The 21,069-nt window shown below is 35.3% G+C and overlaps 1 protein-coding gene and 1 long non-coding RNA gene across 3 annotated transcripts in view; one reads left to right on the top strand and one right to left on the bottom strand.

Annotated features, from left to right (window-relative positions):
- LOC117679064 (uncharacterized) overlaps positions 1-7,589 on the bottom strand; it is a 31,344-nt gene extending 23,755 nt beyond the window's left edge. The window contains exon 1 of the long non-coding RNA XR_015732157.1: positions 7,418-7,589. This is a non-coding gene — a long non-coding RNA (uncharacterized LOC117679064). The remainder of the gene's footprint in view (positions 1-7,417) is intronic.
- KIAA0825 (KIAA0825 ortholog) overlaps positions 1-21,069 on the top strand; it is a 161,897-nt gene that overhangs the window by 121,704 nt on the left and 19,124 nt on the right. The gene's annotated exons all lie outside the window — the stretch shown is intronic.

Below are 21,069 nucleotides of genomic sequence, written 5' to 3'. Positions count from 1 at the left end.
CCCAAAATATTAGAGAATATAGGCAACTAGAGAAAAAATCATTAAGAATTTCTAAATAATAATGGTAACTAATCTTCAGATATTTTGCACGATATAATTTCATACTTGAACTAGTGTCATATTAACATTATAATGAAATAATGTGTGTGTGTGTGTGTGTTTTCATATTTAACATCTGTTTAAAGAACCGCTGGTTTTTTTTTACAAAATATGGAAGTATTCCAGTTTCAATCATACTCATTTATAAACTAAGATATGAACCAGCATTACAAATGGAAGACTGAATATAGAAGTTCTGTATGTATAGAAGGATTATAAGGTCAGCTGTGCCACTCATGAGGAGCATGGATATTGATATGGAATATCAACCTTATTATACCATGTTTTTGCTATTAGCTGTTTATACATGAGTTGGCCTGCTTGAACAAAAACTTGAAAAGTAACATAAAAGGGTTAATCAATGAATGGATAATGTAATAGATATGTGGCATAATGCTTTGAAATGGCAATATAAAATATCTGGACCATCAACTGAAGTTCTAGTTAGCTCAATATTATTTATGTTTAGGTGTAAAGTATTGTTTGTTGCACTGTGTGGCCAAACATACAAATTATGGCAGTGGTGGGGCTGAGTTGAGGGGGCCTATGATGAGGGAAAAGTTCTTACAAAGAAAGGAACTGTAATCTTAGTAAAATATTGTTTAATGCAAGGGTGGAAAAGAAGCTACTGAACTGCAATTCCAGACTTCTACAAACACCTATAATCCAACATCTGTATGGCCACAAACTCCTATATTATATATCTAATATTTACAAGATAGATAGATGGATGGATGGATGGATGGATGGATGGATGGATGGATGGACGGACGGACAGACAGACCTTTCTCACGCTTATGGGTGGTATGTATCTTCATCAATTTTGTCTCTTCTACCAGATGCCTGGGAGTTTGAGTGTTTTATGCAGTACCTTAGCTGTTCTAACACTACACTCTTCTGGACAGAGCGCTATGATGTTCTTCCTGGGATTTAGTGAATCCATTTTTCTGGTTTAAGAGTCACAGCCCCAAATGCTCCTGCCACCACTGGAACCACTTTGGCCTTTATTTTCCACATCATTTCTATTTCCTTTTCAGCCCCTGGTACTTCTCCAGCTTCTCATGCTTCTTTCTGATATTGCTGTCAGTTGGCACCTCTACATCTATCACCACCACTGTCTTCTGTTCCTTGTCTACTGACATGATATCTTTTTGTTGGGCTAGTACCTGCCTAACTGTCTGGATCTGGAAATTCCACAGAATCTTAGCCCTCTTATTTTCTACAATCTTCTGTGGAATCTTCCGTTTAGATGTTGGATGATCTACCTCACACACAGTGTTAAGGTATTCCTCTGCACAATGCCAGTTACTTAGTTGTGCCATTCAGTGTATATTGTACCCACTTGCATCTTATATACTGCCATTACATGTTGGACTGCCTCTGAAGCCTGCATAGTTTACACTTCGGATCCTGTCTAGTGTTATAGATCCCGTTTCTATGGATCTGGTGCTTAGTGTCTGTTCTCACTCTATTATGATCACTGCCTCAATGCTGTCTTTTAAATCCAGCTCTTTCCAGCCACTGGTAGGATTTCCCAATGTCTGTTGCCTCATCTATCTGTTGATGGTGTATCCCATGAAGAGTCTTGCTTTGCCATGGCACTTCCTCTGCTTGATCTTCCCTCGGTAGTTCATCTTGGGTATTCCTAGGTACTTGTCCAGGAAAGGGGCTTTGACACTCCCCAGACCCATCCTGCCCTCTTTTCATCTGATGTGGAGTATCTGGGAGTAGAAGTTGCGGTAGAAACATCAGTACATTGTGAGGAGCTTCCAGGTCTTTGCATTAAGAGCTTCCATGTTGTGCTTTAGCCAACTCAGTATACAGGCAGGGTGTCTTATGACTGGAACGGCATAAGTATTGATGGCTTGGGTCTTGTTTTTCCCATTGAGATGGTTCTTCAGGACCTTTGTTTATCCTTTGTTGATACTTGTATGCTGCTGTCTTCCTTGCTTCCTCATCATGGTTCCCATGTGACTGTTGAATACCAAAGTACTTGTAACTCTCTACATGTCTGCTGTGTGGCCTGCTGATAGTTTCACCCCATCAGTCTTAGCTACTTTCTATTCATTGACTATATTCTCTGGCTACACTTCTCCAAATGATACCCCCATGTCCTCACTACAGATCTGTGTCTGGTGGATCAGCAAGTCAATGTCTTATTTACTATTAGCCTACATCTTGAACTTTTATGGGTGTATGTGACTTACTTTGAGACTAGATTACAGTGGGTTACTATAGATAACCACTTTGTTAATAACCAAGTGTTATTTCCATGTAGTTGTTACTAAACCCAATGTTTTTATGGTTGATCTGGAACACATTGTTAAGTCAAGGCTATAGGATTTCTTTAGATAACTTCTCTGGCACATAATTAGTTCAGTTTGGGACTCAAAGACTGAAGCAGTAATCTTAAACATGCCTGTGCTAAGAATCTGCTGATCTGATTCCTGATCATAACTCAGCTTACAAGCAACAATATAATTTATAGCTGTTCTCTGTGTGGTTCCACTAGGCAGAGATTTCACGTATCTACAGTATTAGTTACCTGCTTGTGCAGACAGTAGAGTTGTGGTCCTGATACCAGATTCACCTTTGTTAGTCTGCTGAAGCATCTAATCTACTTCTGCCTATATGCCTTTGACCAACCTGACTGAAACTATGTCTGCCTTCAGCTTTATGTGTAATGATTGCCAGGAGCTCAAGGCTGTTGACTATAACTATCAAACTTTTTAATTTTTGCTGTCCTGAAAAAAGTACTGCTGTTTTTATACTGAAAGGATTTGAATAAGTTGTTTAGGAAGATAAATTATAAATGCCATAATAATTATTCTTATCAACCTTGTCATCATCATAATTAACTTGTTATTCTCTATTCTAGCCCTTCAGCATAAAAGTGCTTACAGGAACAATCACAATTTAAGCAACTAGAAGCTTTAGAATTGCTTAATATTAATAAAATAAAAACAGCAAGTAAAGTAAATCAGTACTAATTTTAAAGGTTTAAAAAGCTTGACAAAATATTTGACAAAGTAACATTAAAGTACGTTTAATCCAGAATGTTCTTTAAGAAGGATATTTTTTATGGTATACATAAAACTGATTAATGCTGTGTGGGAGGGAAAGGAAGTTCTTAAAATGTTAAACTCAAAGTCCTACTTAAATTTCAAATCCTCCTAATATTTCAGCACTATATATTAATAAAGCAACTATTTTCCTTCTCATTTCTGAAAGTTCCACAGTGTTTTTATTGTAAGATCTTTTCACTGTAATTTACAATTTTGACTTCTGGCTAAAACTGAAAAGAAGCACAAAAATATAAACCTGATTTGTTTTCCTGTTCCATGTCCCATTATATTGTCTCAGTGGAAGTATTTTGAAACGAGTATGTGAGCTTTGCAAACGCTTTTAATGAGCGAGTGAGAGGGTTTTATTTGTACTACATTTCTGTGGAATTTTTTGCACAACACTATAACACAGTGAGCCAATAAAAGTTTGAAACCTGGGGGAAACTACAATTAATGAACAATATAAAAAGTTGCTTTGTAGATAGGTAGAATATTTAGAGTATTAGTTGAAAGTGAATTGCTTTGTATATATTGTGCATTACATGAGGTTCTTTTTTGCTTTAATTTTAGTGGTGCTAAGCAAGAGCTACTTGAGTGATTTTACTTTTTTAATTGCTTCAGTCCCCCCTTATGAATCAATTTGGATCCACCATGCTGGACCAGGGCATAGTTCCTCTAGTAAACCATATTACTGATGACATTTGGTCTGTATTAAATAACACAATCAATAACCATCTCTTTGAGGTAGATGGGAGGTTTAGAAATATAAGCAAACAAATAAATAATATCTTACTGAGTTCAGTGTTAACACAGAAGTAATGGAATTAGGATTGTAGCTCTATGAATGTAGAATCAGAATTAGATACATTTCCCATAGTGTGAAAGTAAAGCATCTTGACTGTTTGCCTGGAAACATTTTTACTCTCTACATGGAAAAATCATCCAGTTCATGGTTGTCCCAAAGGTGGGTTTTGTTTTTGTTTTTTTGATGAGAAGTAAAATGTTTTCAAAGAAAAAAACCCAAGAAAGTCCAGAAAGTAATCAATTCTCAGTTTGGACACTATATTGGATCTGGATCAGTGGTGGGCTGCAACCGGTTTAAGAACTGGTTCTGTGAGTGCGTGCCTAATGCTCTTGCACTCAGTGTTCAAAATACAGCAATTTGAAGCTCAGCTGCTTATCTTCTAAGGCAGCCCCGTTAAATAGAACAGCGGAGGTGCGGAAATAAGCTGTGCCGCGTGAATCAGCTGAGCCAGAAAGAAGGAAATATAGGACAGGATAGGGGGTGGGTGGGGCCAGCTGATCATCAGAACTACCAGTTTGCCCGAATCGGTCTGAACTGGCAGCAGCCCACCACTGATCTGGATGTACCTTTGTTGTTCTTCCTTGTCAAAGTTTTGCTTATACTTTGTGTAAACTATGTGTTCTGTCCCCAACCCCACGCACACACACCAACAGACGTTCAGGAGTTAAAGACCAAACCAGCCGGCAAAATCCTTTTCCTTATGATAACGGAGCTTGGCAACAACCTAGTGGCTGCCTGCCAAGAGTTTATTATTTACAAAGAGGAGAGATAACTTCTCCCCACTTCTGATACATCAAAGGAAAGCAGCTCAATAATTACAGAATTAATCAAGTCCAGAGATACTCCAGCAAAGTCTTAAAGCAAAAGTCCGGCAATGCAGAATGGCGTGGAAGCTTTCAGCTTTGTTCGTCACAAGATTTGACTGGCCACCACGCTCCCTTTTATATCCTGTGGGGTGTGGTCCAGTGACTCAGCCTAATCTCGGGCACGCCCTTTCTTCTGTTGCGCACGCTTATCTCTGCGATGCTGGCGTGGGTCCAGCCAAGACTCATTACCCTCATCACTGTCCATCTGTGGCTGCGTGGACGTGCTTGGCCCTGGTCCTATCTCTTGCCCTTCGGCGGACACCGAAGGCATTGCCAGAGAGGAGGGTCCTGGAGAGGGAGGCCTTGCCAACTCCTCCCCTTCACTCTCAGAGTCCTCTCCTGACGATGACACAGGCTCCAGTAACGGAGCCACAACACTATGATGGTTCTTAAACATATAGATTTTTTCCATTTTTATTAACTTTCATACATAAAATACAAATTAAAGCTTCTTCCCTCCACTATAGTACAATTACCAGTTAGGGCAGGGGCGTCAAACCCAATCACATCGTGGGCTGTATCGTGACGTATCGGACCACATTGTAATATATTTGGATGTTTTTTGCGTTTATGGAGCCTGGATAGGTCTGGCCTGTGTGGGCCTTATCTGGCAGGCCTGAGTTAGGGCATCAACTCCCTTCTAAGAGAAATAAAATATGAGCTAGGACATTCTGCTTTCTCACCATTACCTGTTACTAATTACAGAACTGTAAGAGGCTGTGAGGAGACTAGAAAAAGAATGGAAATGGAAGCAAACAATCAAGAGATAGCCAGTTGATAGTTTATCTTTTTAATTGTAACTTACTCCAGGTGGGATGGCACATTTGAAATAATTTGAAATGATTAACTATTAATGAAAATGTGAAATTCAGTTTATAATTTTCAGGATTTTTTGTATTTACCCCAGACTAGCATTAATGATAATTTACTGAAATCTGTAAAGCATTTGTTTCTTTGTGTGATATGGAGCTTGATAAGCCTCTTTGCCTTTCCTTTTATTTTTTGCACACCTGTAAAATCCTTCTTTTCTCATTGCAACATTTCTTGCAAGCCTTAACTTTCACAGGATTTTCTGTCCTTCCCATACATTTTACATTTTAAGGATTTTAAGTGATTGGATCTAATGTACCATCCTTGTAAATTCAGGAAAAAGTTCTCTTCTGAAATCTAGATTAACTCGTCTGTATTCCTGTTCCTCTTGATATCATAATATAGTATGAGCATTTTCTCACACATTCCAGTGACCCTTTATTTTTCAACCTTTTTTTCCCTGTGTGGAATCCTTGATGCGCTCTGAGTTTGGTTGTTTGCATACAGATGATTCATTACCCAACTAGGTAACATCATCGGTACTAGTGAGAGAGGGGTTTGCTGTTTATATACAGGATCCTGCCCTGCCATGATAGGTGGGGGAGTAGTTTTCTCCTTTGTAATTCTTTATGGTTTTGTTTTCTGCTTGATTGTTTGTCTGGTGTTGACTACTAAAGAGGATGTGTTCTGGTCTCTTTGTTTCCTTCTTAGCTTTTTTATTATCCCTTTCAATAGTGTGTAAATATGGTTTATCTTTATGTGTCTTCAGTATGGATGTATCTGAGTACCAAGCTTCCAGGAATTCCCTTGTTTTTTTTAGGGAATTTATCTTGGTCTAGTATGCTCACAGTTTCCCAATTGAAACTATGGTTGCGTCTGTCCATGTGTTATGAGATTAAGGAAGTTTCATCATGTCTTCTGCCTCTCTGTCCTACATAGTGGCTTTTACAGTCCTTGTATTGTATGCTATATTTCTTCCCTGTTAATAATGATTAAGTCCAAAATAGAAGACCTCCTGTTCCTCTTTTTTTTCTGATAAATTACAATTTCAGTGATAGTAAAATTCTTTACTGGATCTCTTGTATCTTGGCAGCATTGTCAGGGCACTGACAATTGTCACAGTTGTGTGCCTTTTCAAATTGTGCTTATTTGGCACAGGAAGTCCTTATCAGTATTTTCTTCCTGATCAGAGAATTTAAAAATGAACTCTTTTGAACTCTATGAATACAGCTTAACTTAGAATATTTAAAAGTATCATAATACAAAGTGCTATACTTCTATTATTGAAAAATATGTATCCAGCACTGATTGTTTAATTACTATTGAAAACCAATACTACAATGGAACACCGATCTACAGCAGTCCTTTTCAGGACTCCAAATATGCTCTGGAAGCTCTTTGGAGAGCTCACAAGTTAAAAGAAAAAACAACCAAAGGTAAAGTCATATTTATAGGTGGAAATCTACTCACTTTTTGGAAATAGCACAGTAGCCAAAAAAATTAAATGTTATATTCCTTAATTAGACCGAATTTCCCAAAGTACCTAAATATTCATTAGTCACTGACAGTTATACATGAGTATTAATTATCTTCTAAAACAATAAAAGTTTGGTTTAATTGCTGGCAAACATGCATTTTCAAAAAATTTAGCTTTGCTTAATTGAAGGAAACTACAGACAGTGCTCTACTTACAAATGGGTTATGTTCCAAAAGGTTGTCCATTTTGTTCACAAGTTCAGCAACATAAAAAACACATGCAGTACAATTCTTACCTTAAGTTACGGTTCTTCTTGTTCAGCCGATTGATTGCAGACTAACCTTATACTTCATACTTCAGAGCAGCAGCAAGCTCCTTGGCTTCCTCTCACTCCCATAGGCTGTTGGGACCATTGCTGGAGAAGGGCCAATGGTGAGGCAACCAGATACCACTGATTGTACAACCTGTGGACCAAGGGATAAGGTGTACACTTATTAACCTGAACCCTACAAGCAATGATGAGTGTCCCCATGCCCCTCCATTCCCCATTGACATAAGTAGGGATGTGTTTACTTGGGTCCCAATAGCCATTCTTATGCCATCCCATTTCCTTACTGCAAGCCTCTCTGGGGACATTCAGTGAAGATGTGGATGTGTACTGCCCCTCCGGATAGTCCCATGCACAATTTTTTTTTTTTTGTCCACCTTACGATCACAGACTGTGTAGTCACCTTGGGGAGGAGCCTTCTGGGTCAGCTTTTAGGCAGATTAGATTCTTTCCTGCCTTAGTGATTGTCTTCTCTCCTGGGACATTTCGATTTTTTTCTGGGTGGGTCCACTCCTATCTCCACTTTGCCAAGGCGTTTCATCAGCACCAAGGCATTTCATCTCCTTTCATCACCATTTCATGATGAGCCGAGGTGGCGCAGTGGTTAGAGTGCAGTACTGCAGGCTACTTCAGCTGACTGCTAGCTGCAGTTTGGCAGTTCAAATCTCACCAGGCTCAAGGTTGACTCAGCCTTATATCCTTCCGACGTGGGTAAAATGAGGTCCCAGATTGTTGGGGGCAATATGCTGATTCTGTAAACCACTTACAGAGGGCTGTAAAAGCACTATGAAGCGGTATATAAGTCTAAGTGTTATTGGTATTGCTATTGCTATTCATCACCAAGACATTTCATCATCACCAAGGCATTTCACATATCTTTCTCAACAGGAGGCTTATGCAATGGCACTAACAATCATATGTATGCAACATGATGTAAATTAAGCCTTTACCTTTTTGTCCCAATGTCCAAGATCTTTTAGGTTAGAGCTGTGGACAAGTTTGTTAATATCAGCAAAAGTTCACAACTTGAAAGTTCGTAAGTAGGGTAATGTCTGCAGTGAATTTTATAAGTAGCTTTCCATATGCTACCAGTCAAAGATGCTTTCACATTCAGGTAAATTTTGTGATCCAAGTGATGTTGTGGCTGCCCTTTCACTGTGTCGGGAGGCTGTGGAGGCCTGGAGGGGGGACAACAGGCTTTAACTGAACCATGGAGTGGCTGTGGGTATGTGGAGTCTTGGCATCTGGAGATCTATTATCTTTCGTTCTGGAGGGAGTGGTACTACCCCAGATAGACTCGGTGCTCAACTTGGGGGTTCTCCTAGACTCACAAATCCTACTTGAAGAACAGGTGGCAATCATGGATAAGAGAATCTTTGCACAACTTTTTGTCATGCTTCTTTTTCTTTTCCTGGATCATGGAGACTTCATCACTCATGCCTTGGTCATCTCCAGCTTGGATTACTGCAATGTGCTTTACGTGAGGTCACCCTTAAAAGTAATTGGTCCAGAACACGGATGCCCTTAGGGTAGCACATGTAATACCACTGTTACACAAGCTGCACTGGCTACTAATCTACTTCTGGTAGATTATTGTCTTTAAAACCCTTTATGGCATGGTCCATGATACAGAACTGTGGAACTGTATTTTCCCAATGGGATTGGCCCATTTCACTCATGCTGGCAAAAGGGGCCTACTGCAGAGCCTATCAGCCAAGGAAACTTGGCTGGTAGGATCCAGAAGAGAAGCCCTTTTTTTCCATGACTCCTGCCCTTTGGAACATCTTGCCACAGGATATAAGATCCCCACCCCCACTTTTCAGGAAAAACCTTAAAACCTGATTATGCTGACTGGTATGGGGTCCTAAAGATGAAGCTGTTGGCTCAACTAACACACAAGACAGCTTTACCCTTTACCCTCTAAATCCTTGTTTTTTAGCTTGTTTTAACTTTTGTAATTTTGATTTGGTTTTATATTAATAGTTGTCAGATATCTGTCTGTTTATCTTTTGGTAAGCCTCTCAGAGTCACGTTGAACTGTGAGATGGATGTCAAATGAATTTGATAAATAAATAATCATTGGCTTTTGTCCATTTATTCATGATACTTTTTAATCCAGTTTATTATTTTTAACTTCTTCTCTTCAGTCTGCATAACACTGCTTATCTCAAAATGGACTATTGTGATGAATATATATCCATTTACATATGGATGCATGCTAAGGAAGTTAAAAATGAAAATACATGGTACTACAGAATGCACTTTTAAGTGTTAAATGTAAAAAGTCTTAAGAGTGAACTCATACCATCACTTATCACTTTATGGGAATTATCATGACCTTTGATTTAAAATATGAAGTAAGCCTTAATAAGTAAAGTTACCATTAAAATGGTGTATTTCTTTGCATTTGCAAAGGGATTTATTTGCTAGTTCATGAAACAAACAAAAAGTGGTATTGTAATATGTCAGTATTACCTTAATCCCACAAGATATTTATATTTTTATATTTAAAAAAATACAGAGTTCTAACAGAATATCTACCTATTTCAAATTCTGCAGCTTCTCGATAGATTTCCTGTCGAGAAACAAGCAAACTGAAATTTAATGGAATACTGGAGCTGGAATACTGGAAACTAACTCCATGATGCATTAACCCTAATAATAATGTTCCTGACATAGAGGAAAATGATGGAAATTAAACATCTAGTTATGCACACTGTGACTGCACAATGTGCTGCATGCACCGCATGTGTTAGAATTTCTTCTGAGATCTTTTTTTAATCTTTTATTCATAGCATTGCAGGTGATAAAAAATTTATGCTTTGAGTCTGGCACTGAAATTAAATGCAAAATGAAAACAGAAGCAGTTTATTGTAACATCTTAAATATCTTCATCTAGCATACTATTGTGCTATAAAAATCACAGAATGACTTTTAAAATTTCCAAGTGCAAATATGTAAGAGTTGTGCAATAAAAAATAATGGGCAGTGTACATATTACCAATAAATGTGTATATCATTATTAGTAATGGATTTAAGGGATTGTTACAATTTCCCATCTATATTAAATCCTGTATAGGCTGATCAGTGGCAAATCATATGAAAATCATAGTGACATACACATAATAATAGTGTGTATTAAACTTGATAAGCTGGATTTTTCTATAAGTCATATGAACAGCAGATCTTGAAATCTGAATATAGATATCAGACAAAGTCTAATTATTGAGGAAGTAGATTAAGTTAAAATTTTGTCACATTTAATTAAATTTTCAGCACACTTATTCTTAAGAATGTCATCTGTTGCTACTTCAGTTTACTTTAAAGCAGATATGCATTATAAAGGGTTTTAGATGTATTTAAATCTTTACCAAACTTGCGTTCGTTAGCCAACTTATAAATTACATGGTGTTATGAAGTTTGTATTGATACTTGGTATTTTAAAAAGTGACTTTTTTCTCAATTGCCCTTGTTTGGGACTATATCAGTTTGTTGAGAATTCTGAACTGATTTATCTATTAGTATTGCTGCGTATTTAGTGAATGCCGCAGTGCCATATTTCCAATTTACATAACTTTGTAAAGTTAAAATTACACCAATTAATAAAAGTATTTATACAAGTAAAAACTAAAGTTTTAAGTTTTTGGACCCTAATCAGATAAGCAATAAATAATTCAAAAATGAACATCAATGTATTGCCTATAATTTTACTACTACTTTATGAATTTATATGCTTTTATATTTTCCTTATAAAATGAATATGCATTATTCTATAGATAATGTTATATACATTCATAATTGTCCTAAGACTACCTGAAAATATATTTAATTCAGTTAGTGATTCATATATTAATGATGTTCATAGTATCAAGTTATAAGGTTAATTTGAAATATATGGGATTCTTTAAAGTGAGTATTATGATTTACTATTATTTACTACTATTTACTAGTAGTATTACTATTTAATATTATGATTATTTATTGTTACTCATAATGAGCATTAGAGAGACAGTTAAAAGCACAAAAAGTTTTATTAGTAAATTAGTACTAATTAGTAAAATTAGTAGCAACTTTAATTCAAAATTTTTTGCCTTTAATAATTTTTCAGCATTAATACTCAGAACTTCTATAATATTTTTTTTAATGTGCATATTTTGAAATATAAGGCATTTTATCAGAAATATTAGGCATTATTCTGGTAACTGGATATATTGTTAGTTGAACAGTAAAAAAATCCACTTTGAAAGCACCTATGAGAAACAGAAACGTGTCAAGTTAAATACATTATATTGAGCTGCTTTTAGGAGCAGAAATAAATTTGCTAATTTGTACATAAATGGATTAATATAGTCCACTGGTCTGCAGCTACTATGTTTGGTTTTCTGTGTAAATTCCTCTCATTTCCTTAATCATATACAAATTTAATATCTGCATGGATGAATCTAAATTGTTTGCTTCTTTCTTCCTAATTCCTGAAGCTGTGTAAAAACCTATAGAGGTTTGAAATGACAGGATTACAAGCAAGGTTTTGCATACAAGGCCTTTAGGGAAGAGCGGCTACCTTGCATCTAATAAATAAGAAAGTGAATTCATTGAATAAAAATTAAGCAGCATAAGTTGTGATAACAAGGACCAAATGAAACTTCTGATGAATGATATTTGCTTTGTGTGGAGGTATCTTGAGAAAGCTGAAACAGTGCCAAGAGAGCCTGAAAAAAAAAAAAGATCATGAAGATTTATTTATTTTTTTTGCAGAAAACAGTGTAAACACTGTTTTAAACACTTACAGAAGGTGTTTTATTTTTGTTTTTAGTGGGTGCATTGCTGTTGCCTCTTGGACTATGGCAGTTGTTCTATCAAATGAACCATCTCCACTAGGAAAATCACTCTTTTTTATTCTTTTAGATCTTTGGAAGTAAATTCTAGTGAGTTTTAGTTTTAGATAGATTATTATCATCCTACAATTAAATAAAGATGTCTAATTGGTTGAACCATACTAAGGTCATCATCTGATCATAAAATATGGCTAATCATAGGTAGTAGTGACCAGCTTGTATGTGGCTTTTATATTGTTTTATTATTCTTAAATTGTTGAATTGCTTTGGTATTTTTATATTGTTTTTAATTGTTTGCAAGCTGCCCAGAGTCACAAATTGAGATGGGTTAGGGTTAGGGTTAGGGTTAGCGCTTTGGGCACTCAGTCCAGAAAAGGTTAGCCATCACTCCCCCCATACAATTTCAGATAGGTCGCTGTCCAGTCTTTTTTAAAAACTTCCAGTGATGAAGCCCCTCCAATTTCTGAAGGCAAGCTGTCCACTGGCTAATTGTCCTCGCTGTTAGGAAGTTTCTCCTTAATTCCAGGTTCCTTCTCTCCTTGATTAGTTTCCATCCATTGTTCCTTATCTTGACTTCTGGTGCTTTGGGAAATAAGTTGACTCCTCTTCTTTGTGGCAGCCCCTCAAATACTGGAATACTGCTGTCATGTCACCCCTAGTCCTTCTTTTCTCTAGACGGGCCATACCCAATTCCTGCAACCATTCTTCATATGTTTTTGTCTTCAGGCCTTTAATCATCTTAGTTGCTCTTCTTTGCACTTTTTAAATTGCAAATGCTGTTTAGTCTATAGTGGAAATCTCATCTTATATCTACAGCTCATTCATAGATAATATTATTTGACTGTATAATTATCAAATAGAAGTTATGAAAATAAACTCAGGTTGTGCACAGAGAACAATCTTGTCATGAAAATGCATTATTGTAATAATTTATAGCAACTTAATGCAAAATGGGATGGCAATGCTCCACTTCTTAAGTACACTGTCTTAAAATACATTTCTCTGAAGCAATGTGGAATAATAAAGTTTACTATTCAAATATTAGGTCAGTACCAAAAAAAAGATGTTTAGATTTGTTATGTTTTGTTCCTTACTACCCAGTTGAACAAAACACTACTTTTTAAACAGTGGTGAAGATATCTGCTGACAATAGTAACAAATTTAATTGTGATGACACTAATGTGAATTATATAATGAAGATAACCTACTGAAAATTACTGTTACTATATTATAATCTAATTTTTCAAATAGATTAAGTAACAGAGATTAGCTGAAATACAGGTTTTTAGAATTAAAGATGGAAAGCTGCTCAACTTTTTTCAATTGTATTTTACACTTAAATATTTGTTTAATTTAATCAGAATTAAAGCACAACAGCACAGAGAAAAAATAGATGATAGTTAAATGTAAAAAGTATGGAGGCTTTGCATCCACAGTATATTCTCTGACTGATTTTCCCTATTTTGTTTAACTTTTCTTCTTTTTTCTCTCCATGGCCTTTCCCACAACACAGTGCAACATTCCCCATCATTATGATCCTTTTTCAGTATTCTCTATATGAATGGAATTTGATTGTAATTTGTGCATATATTATGTATCACCACACAATATATTTGTCCGTTTTGGGGCTGCTTTGTAAATTAACAATAAAAGGCTCATTCAATGTTTCTAAATACTGTTATTTTACCTGCAGTGTCCAAAAATATCTAAATTGCTTTAAAGAATATTATTATTATTATTATTTTATTAGTTATATTTCTATGCCGCCCACTCTCCGAGGACTCTGGGCGGCTTACACCAAAGACAGTATACTAAATAGCATATTGTCCCCTAACAATCTGGGTCCTCATTTTACCCACCTCGGAAGGATGGAAGGCTGAGTCAACCTTGAGCCAGTGAGATTTCATCTGCTGATCTGCTGAACTAGCAGTCAGCTGAAGTAGCTGCAGTACTGCACTCTAACCACTGCGCCACCTCGGCTCATAAATATTAAATATTCTTAGGATTATATTCTAAGAATATATATTTAGAATATAAAATATTTTAGATTTACAGGATATTATAGTCCATATTTGTGTTCCCACTACCTTGCATCATAGTTTAAGTACCACCAACATTTTATTCACTTTTTTATTTGTATGTATTTCAAAATACATTTAGTTTTTTAGATTTAATGTCAATTGGATGTTATATAATATTTGGGAAGGCTACCATAACATGTAACTACCATAACATGTAATAAAAATTGTACTGTGCCTTGCTTTATGTTGAACATTGTGCAAAATATAATAAATTCCACCAATGTCGTATTTTATAACAGAAACATTATACAGCAATCCCAAAATATATTGTGTATTTTCTGCACGACTACCTTTTTCATTCATTTAATTACTCAGTATTTATTTATTTATTTATTTGATTTGATTTGATTTTACACTGCCTCAGTCATACAACATTCAGTAGTTAAGGTTACATGATTTGTCAGGAAAAGATTTTATGTCCAAATTTAGGACATAGGAAGCTGCCTATAGCACAGACCACTGACTTCAATTGCTCAGCATTATCTATATGTGGACAGCCACTGTCCTAGCATTCAAATGAATTCTTCCTAGGCTTAGGTAGAGAAGCCAACATTAAGAATGAGATTTTCTGTGTGCAAATGAGAAACTCACAGTGGACTTATAGCATTGAAACATTTATGAACATTCTGTGTAGAGTCTGTTGCAGGGGAACATTAGGGAGAAATGGATACATTTGGCCAAAACTTTACTGTGGTTGATAAGATATATACCCAATGGCATTTTTAAAAACCTGATCAATTAAAAGCTTAATTCTCAATAGATAAACTCAATTTAGTTTATGAAAACCTAGGTTGTTTGGAATATTTCCTCAATAACTTATCTATCTGAACAAAATATTTATCTGGCATTTATATTAGAATATATAAATTAACAGCAGTTCTCAGGCCGGAGAGAATGATGATGTGAATATAATATTTAGGTGCCTTCCAAGGCTATTAAAAACAGTTAGGTATTCAGAAATACAGAAGAAAAAAAGTTAAAGAGTTTGGAGCATACCGTAGACCAATATAATGTTTTTGAGCTTTGCTTTGCTTATTTTATTTATTTTACTGTGTATAAATCTTCATTATTTTATGCAATAACAATTCTAAAGTAGTCAAATTATGACTCAGAGACTTTTGCCAAGTTAAACCAATTGCTGAAGAAAGGTTAAGTTTCCAGAGAGTTATAATTTATTTCTGGTCTAAAGCTTGACACAAACTGTACACAGAGTTGAAGCTGGTTACATTAAAGCAAACTGCCAAGATTCAAGTATAAGGTAGTTCTTGTTGTTTGAATAATGTTTCAAAGTTATGTCAGAAAAAATGATTTACAATCTGCCCAATCTCCATTTTCAACTGGGACAGCCTCCTGCAACCCTCTGCCAACCCTCTGACCTCGGGGGAGGGGGGGCAGCCCCCCCCGAGATCAGACACAACCCTGATGCAGCCCTCAATGAAATTGAGTATAGAACATGATTGGCAAATGGTGGAGAGGAAAAATAAAGGATTTATATAAATTCAGAGGCAAATGTAAGGCCAATAAGGTTTGAGATTCAAAACACTTTATGGCAATTGCCTCTCAGTTCTGTAAACTATTGAAATAATAAGTCTACCTTTTAAAATAATAATATGGTTCAGAATTGGCCATAGATTTATCATATATTTCAATAAAACATGCATGCTGATAAGATAAAGATTAGTTGTATAAAATGTGGGGCTCATATAGGCAGGATAAAGTAGCACTGCCTGTTCATAATTGCATAGAAGTAACTATAAACAATATTATCAATTAGATGTATAATGTAATTATATATATATGAATTAAGTAATTCAGCTGTGATGTCATTAAATTCATTGATTGAGCCATCCAGAAATTTCTTTGATTTTGAGAAATTCCTAACTAGCAAATCAGATAATCTATTTAGCTTGCTTAAAATACATAAATCTGGGGAAAGAGTGAGAAAACTGTATTTATTTCCTTCAATCACAGAGATACATGCAATTTTCGCTATAATTTTCAGATCCACAGATTTCCAGGAGTTCGATACTGACCAGCTTAAGGTTGACTCAGCCTTCATCCTTCCAAGGTTGGCAAAATGAGTACCCAGATTGTTGGGGACAATATGCTGACTCTGTAAACCACTTAGAGAGTGCTGTAAAGCACTATGAAGTGGTATATAAAACTAAGTGCTATTGCTATTTCTATACCTGACAGTGTGTTGGGACTCTTCCTGTGAGACCAACCTATTCCCTGTCTGTCTGTCTTGGTGAATGGGTGGGTAGGTGAGTGGATGGGTGGGATGAGTGGATTATAAATCCATTTGTGGATTATAGGAGGGAGAATGGTCCAGCCATCTTGCACATCAGCACCTAAGGCTGCAACTGAAGAGCAACATCCATTAGTGCTTATTCAGAGCTGGAATGGAGCTGAAGCAACAATGTAACAGAATGTAGTGAGAAGGTGGATTCCTAGAAGGAAGGAATGCATTCTAGAGGAGTAAGAGGAAAGAGAAAGAGGATGAAGGTAGCCCCTCCCTAACAATTCACAAAGTGATAGTAGAGTCTTCAATCTAGCAATATTTTGTCTATAGATGTGAAATATAATGGTCACCTCTGTCACTGTTGGATCATCTCCTGATGAAATCTGGAGTATTGTTTCTCCTCTGCAAGGATGGTATTCTATGGTATTTACTTAGAAAAACATATCCCTAATTTAGAATTAAACAATTTATATATTTCTTGACAGGAACAGATTGCATATTCCTTCTAACTAAAGATTCTAATTGTAATAGGGTCAAAGTTATAGCCCATGTTTATAGATAGATAGATAGATAGATAGATAGATAGATAGATAGATAGATAGATAGATAGATAGATAGAGATTCTCTCTATAGATAAATAGATAGAGATTCTATAGATAGATAGATGATAAATAGATAGATAGCTATCTACTATCTATAGAGAGTTTGAGAAATAGATTAGATAGATAGATAGATAGATAGATAGATAGATAGAGATTCTCTCTATAGATAGATAGATGATAGATATCTACTATCTATAGAGAGAGTTTGAGATATAGATAGATTAGATAGATAGATAGATAGATAGATTAGATAGATAGATAGATAGATTAGATAGATAGATAGATACTGTAGATAGAGATTCTCTCTATAGATAGATGATAGATAGATAGATAGATAGATAGATAGATAGATAGATAGATAGATAGATAGATAGATATTGATACAGCTATTGATATAGATAGTATAGAACAGGATATTATTTTTGTTTTGCATGGAACTAATAAAGCAGAACATATTTAATTAAGAAACAATAACACTGGCTCTTTACACAACCTTGACATAATCCCATTCCAGCAGATACAGCAGTTTTAGAAACAGTTTTTAACATTTATCACATCTAGCAAACCTGATTGTACATTCATTTCTTTATAATCTTCCTCCTCTTACTTAGTATCTCCATGTTTAAATTAGCTGATTCTAGTTGTTAATTCCACAAAATGAAATGATTTGGCATTTGTCAAACAATCATGTTAATGGTATTATACTATAGAGCACTGTAATAATTAATTAACTTCTTTAAAAATGATAAAAGGTGCAATTATATACACATTTATCCAAGAATAACTATTTTAACATATGAAATGTTAAGATATACATTTTTAAAAGTTTCATTAAATTAAAAGTGTTAATTTTTCCAAAGAAGCTCTATGAGATACCATTAAGTGCTGGTGCATTGACTTTACAGAATAATAATATCTAAATGAAAATATTGGTAATCTGAAGCAATAGTTCTGTAGTGTTTCAAGAATTTAGTGATTATAATTATTTTAAACTGGTCTGGGAGACATTTATTAATAAAAGAAAATCTTTACAGTAATCCAAAACTAAACTTAAATTAGTAGTCATTACTAACCTTCCTCCTGAAGAAATCAAATTATCCTATGATGTTTGGAAATAATGGCTTCAAACCAAGTGCTTTGTTCTCTGAAGATCAGAATGGAGGCAAGCCTGGGTTTGACAGAGGTTATTTTTCTATCTTGGTAAGCACTTTTTAAATTCTATCCCTAAAAATCCATAACATGTTCCCAATAATTGAAATTGTATTTATATTGCTCCATTTTTTTAAATTTACAAGATATTCTGTATAAGATTTTGAAGATATTTGTACAACAGAATACCTACTTATATTGACTATTGTGGTATAAGTATTGTCAATGTATTAGTAGAGTAATCAGATTTCCTTTAGCTACAATAAGATAAGTGCATTCTTGGCTCATGAAAGTATGGTTTGCTCTCTCAAGCCAGCTATCCCCCTTTTGACGGTAAATGTCATTGCCTGGATTTCCCTTTGACAGTTTGTCAACTCTGAACCCCTGTTATAGTATCTATTTATTTGTCTTGTTTTCAGCTACATTAATCCATTCTGTTTTGACAAGTAGACTGATGGGTAATTGATAACTGTGATAGACACAAACAGAAGAGTTAGATGCTGAATAATTCAGCACTTTTCAATATCAATAAGAGAACAGGTTGAAAAAATTTTGTCTCTATTTACACTTAAACTGAACTAAGTCAGTCTAGACATTTGTGCTGCCAGTCTATCAGAAAATCAACAGTGTACATTGGTTTCTACCCAACAAAATGTTTTATAAGCTTGTAACAATATGTGTGAAGCTGCCAGAATAATAAATAGGTACAGCAGCCCATGCATGCTAATGTTATGTTGTAAGCAGTTTTGTTGACAAGTGCTAATACTTCTTTCATACTATCATCAAAAGCAGCTAATACAACAGCCATTATTTGCTGGCTTTCCAAGCAAGACATGATGGATTGTGACCTTAATATGGGTTAGCCAAGTTTTGAAAGTTAAACAACTTGCAATAAATCATAGAATTATTACAATGCAGTTTAATTGGTTAAGGACTGTTTATTTCCTAAACAGGGTGAAAAATTTCTGTTTCGGCACTTCTAATTTGCAAAGTGCATTTTCATTATGAATGGCAGTTTAATATTCACCTCTTTTGTCATGCAAAATATGCAACACACAGGCAATCTATTAATTGGATAAAAATGCATTGCAAGCGTAAATTATCCTTTATATCATCACTTGTGAGCTTTTACATCTATTAAATGTGCTAAATGGAACTTACTTAGAATATACAGCATACAGTTAATCCTTAAACTTAATTCAGTCTCAAAATTATTTTAATGACCTTTTTTGGCAAAGTAAAGTAATTAAGCAATTGTAAACACATAGAGCAATTACCTTTACTTAAAGCCCTTGGTGGGTATGTTTCATTGACTTGGCAGTTTAGGGATATGTATAATTTTCCAATATGTAACAAACCTGTATTGTTTTCATTCAGACAAATGTTAATATAATGTATCCATATGCAAACAGAAAATGCTCAAAATTGATGTAGGTTTGTACTATATATTATGCATAGTACCTTTTCAATCATATATAAAACATTTTGTGCATAGAATATTGTAATATATTTATTATTTCTAGTATATCCACCTAGGCATTTCTATGGCTGTATGGTGTTTCCTGTTTTATCTTAAAAATGTGAACTTTTTTGCTGAATCAGGGGTTTCTTTATATGGCCACCTAGTTCTAAATGTTTTTCACAAATTGGATAAATGCTTAACTTGTTATATTTATAGTTCTCCAAACTTAATGTTGTTTTCTTTTGGAAAAACACATTTATCACAACTAGAAAACAGATTTGTGTTGCATGGACACTAAGTCTTAATTCCATCTTTATTACCGGTAGTTATTCATTTTTAACAGAGTTTCAAATTGCTTTTTAAATTTGTCCTAAGAAGTTACTTATTGATCTTGATAGCTGAATCCTACATATGGGGGAGAACCAGAATGGAGAACAGAACTGGATCCTGAGAAGGGGATCTTTGGGAAACTGGATCTTAAGTCTGAAGCAAGGAAGAGCGATGAATATTTGGACTGAAGTTGTTACTGGTGATGGGGACAGGAAAGGGGCAGGGGAACATAAAATAAAGATTGCAATGGCTGTGCACTGGCAAGGGAGAATCAGTGAAAAAAGTGGGAAGAGGAAAAAAAACAAGAGTAGGACTTGAGAGAAAAGGGAACTGATTGTGAAGAAGACAACAGCAACATGGTTTGCAGACAAAGAACTGAAAGCAGATTGGGAGATGTAGCAGTGGGGCAAGATTACTCAGAGACTGTGTCAGCCTCTTTAAAAATGAATGAGCTAGACAATTTTGCGTGTCTCTTTTATATACTCTCCTGTGAAAATTGAAAATATTTAATTGATCTGAACAAGGAGGAAATCTATGAGATCCTTTGTGGTGGCACAGTGGTTAGAATGCAATACTGCAGGCTAATTCTGCTGGCTGCTTGCAGTTTGGCAGTTCGAATCTCACCGGTTCAAGATTGACTCAGTCTTCCATCCTTCCGAGGTCAGTAAAAATAAAACCTAACATATTACTGTTCATATCATTACAGAACCTCCAGAGTAAAACAATAAGTGCAGGACATCGAATTCAGCCAACTGAAGAGAAATGCATTTAAAGAGCCTTTCCTAATGTGTCCTTTCTAGTTGCTAATAGACACTCCTTACATCTCCCTATTTACAGGATAGGAAGGAGAAGATTGGCTCAGATTTCACTGACATGGATGATATGCTAGATAAAAAAAAAAACTAAAAACAAGTTTTA

The sequence above is a fragment of the Pantherophis guttatus genome, chromosome 2 (assembly GCF_059756535.1).
Source record: "Pantherophis guttatus breed Tessera chromosome 2, ASM5975653v1, whole genome shotgun sequence".
NCBI classification, from domain to species: domain Eukaryota; kingdom Metazoa; phylum Chordata; class Lepidosauria; order Squamata; family Colubridae; genus Pantherophis; species Pantherophis guttatus.
This window is presented reverse-complemented; position numbering and strand designations above follow the sequence as displayed.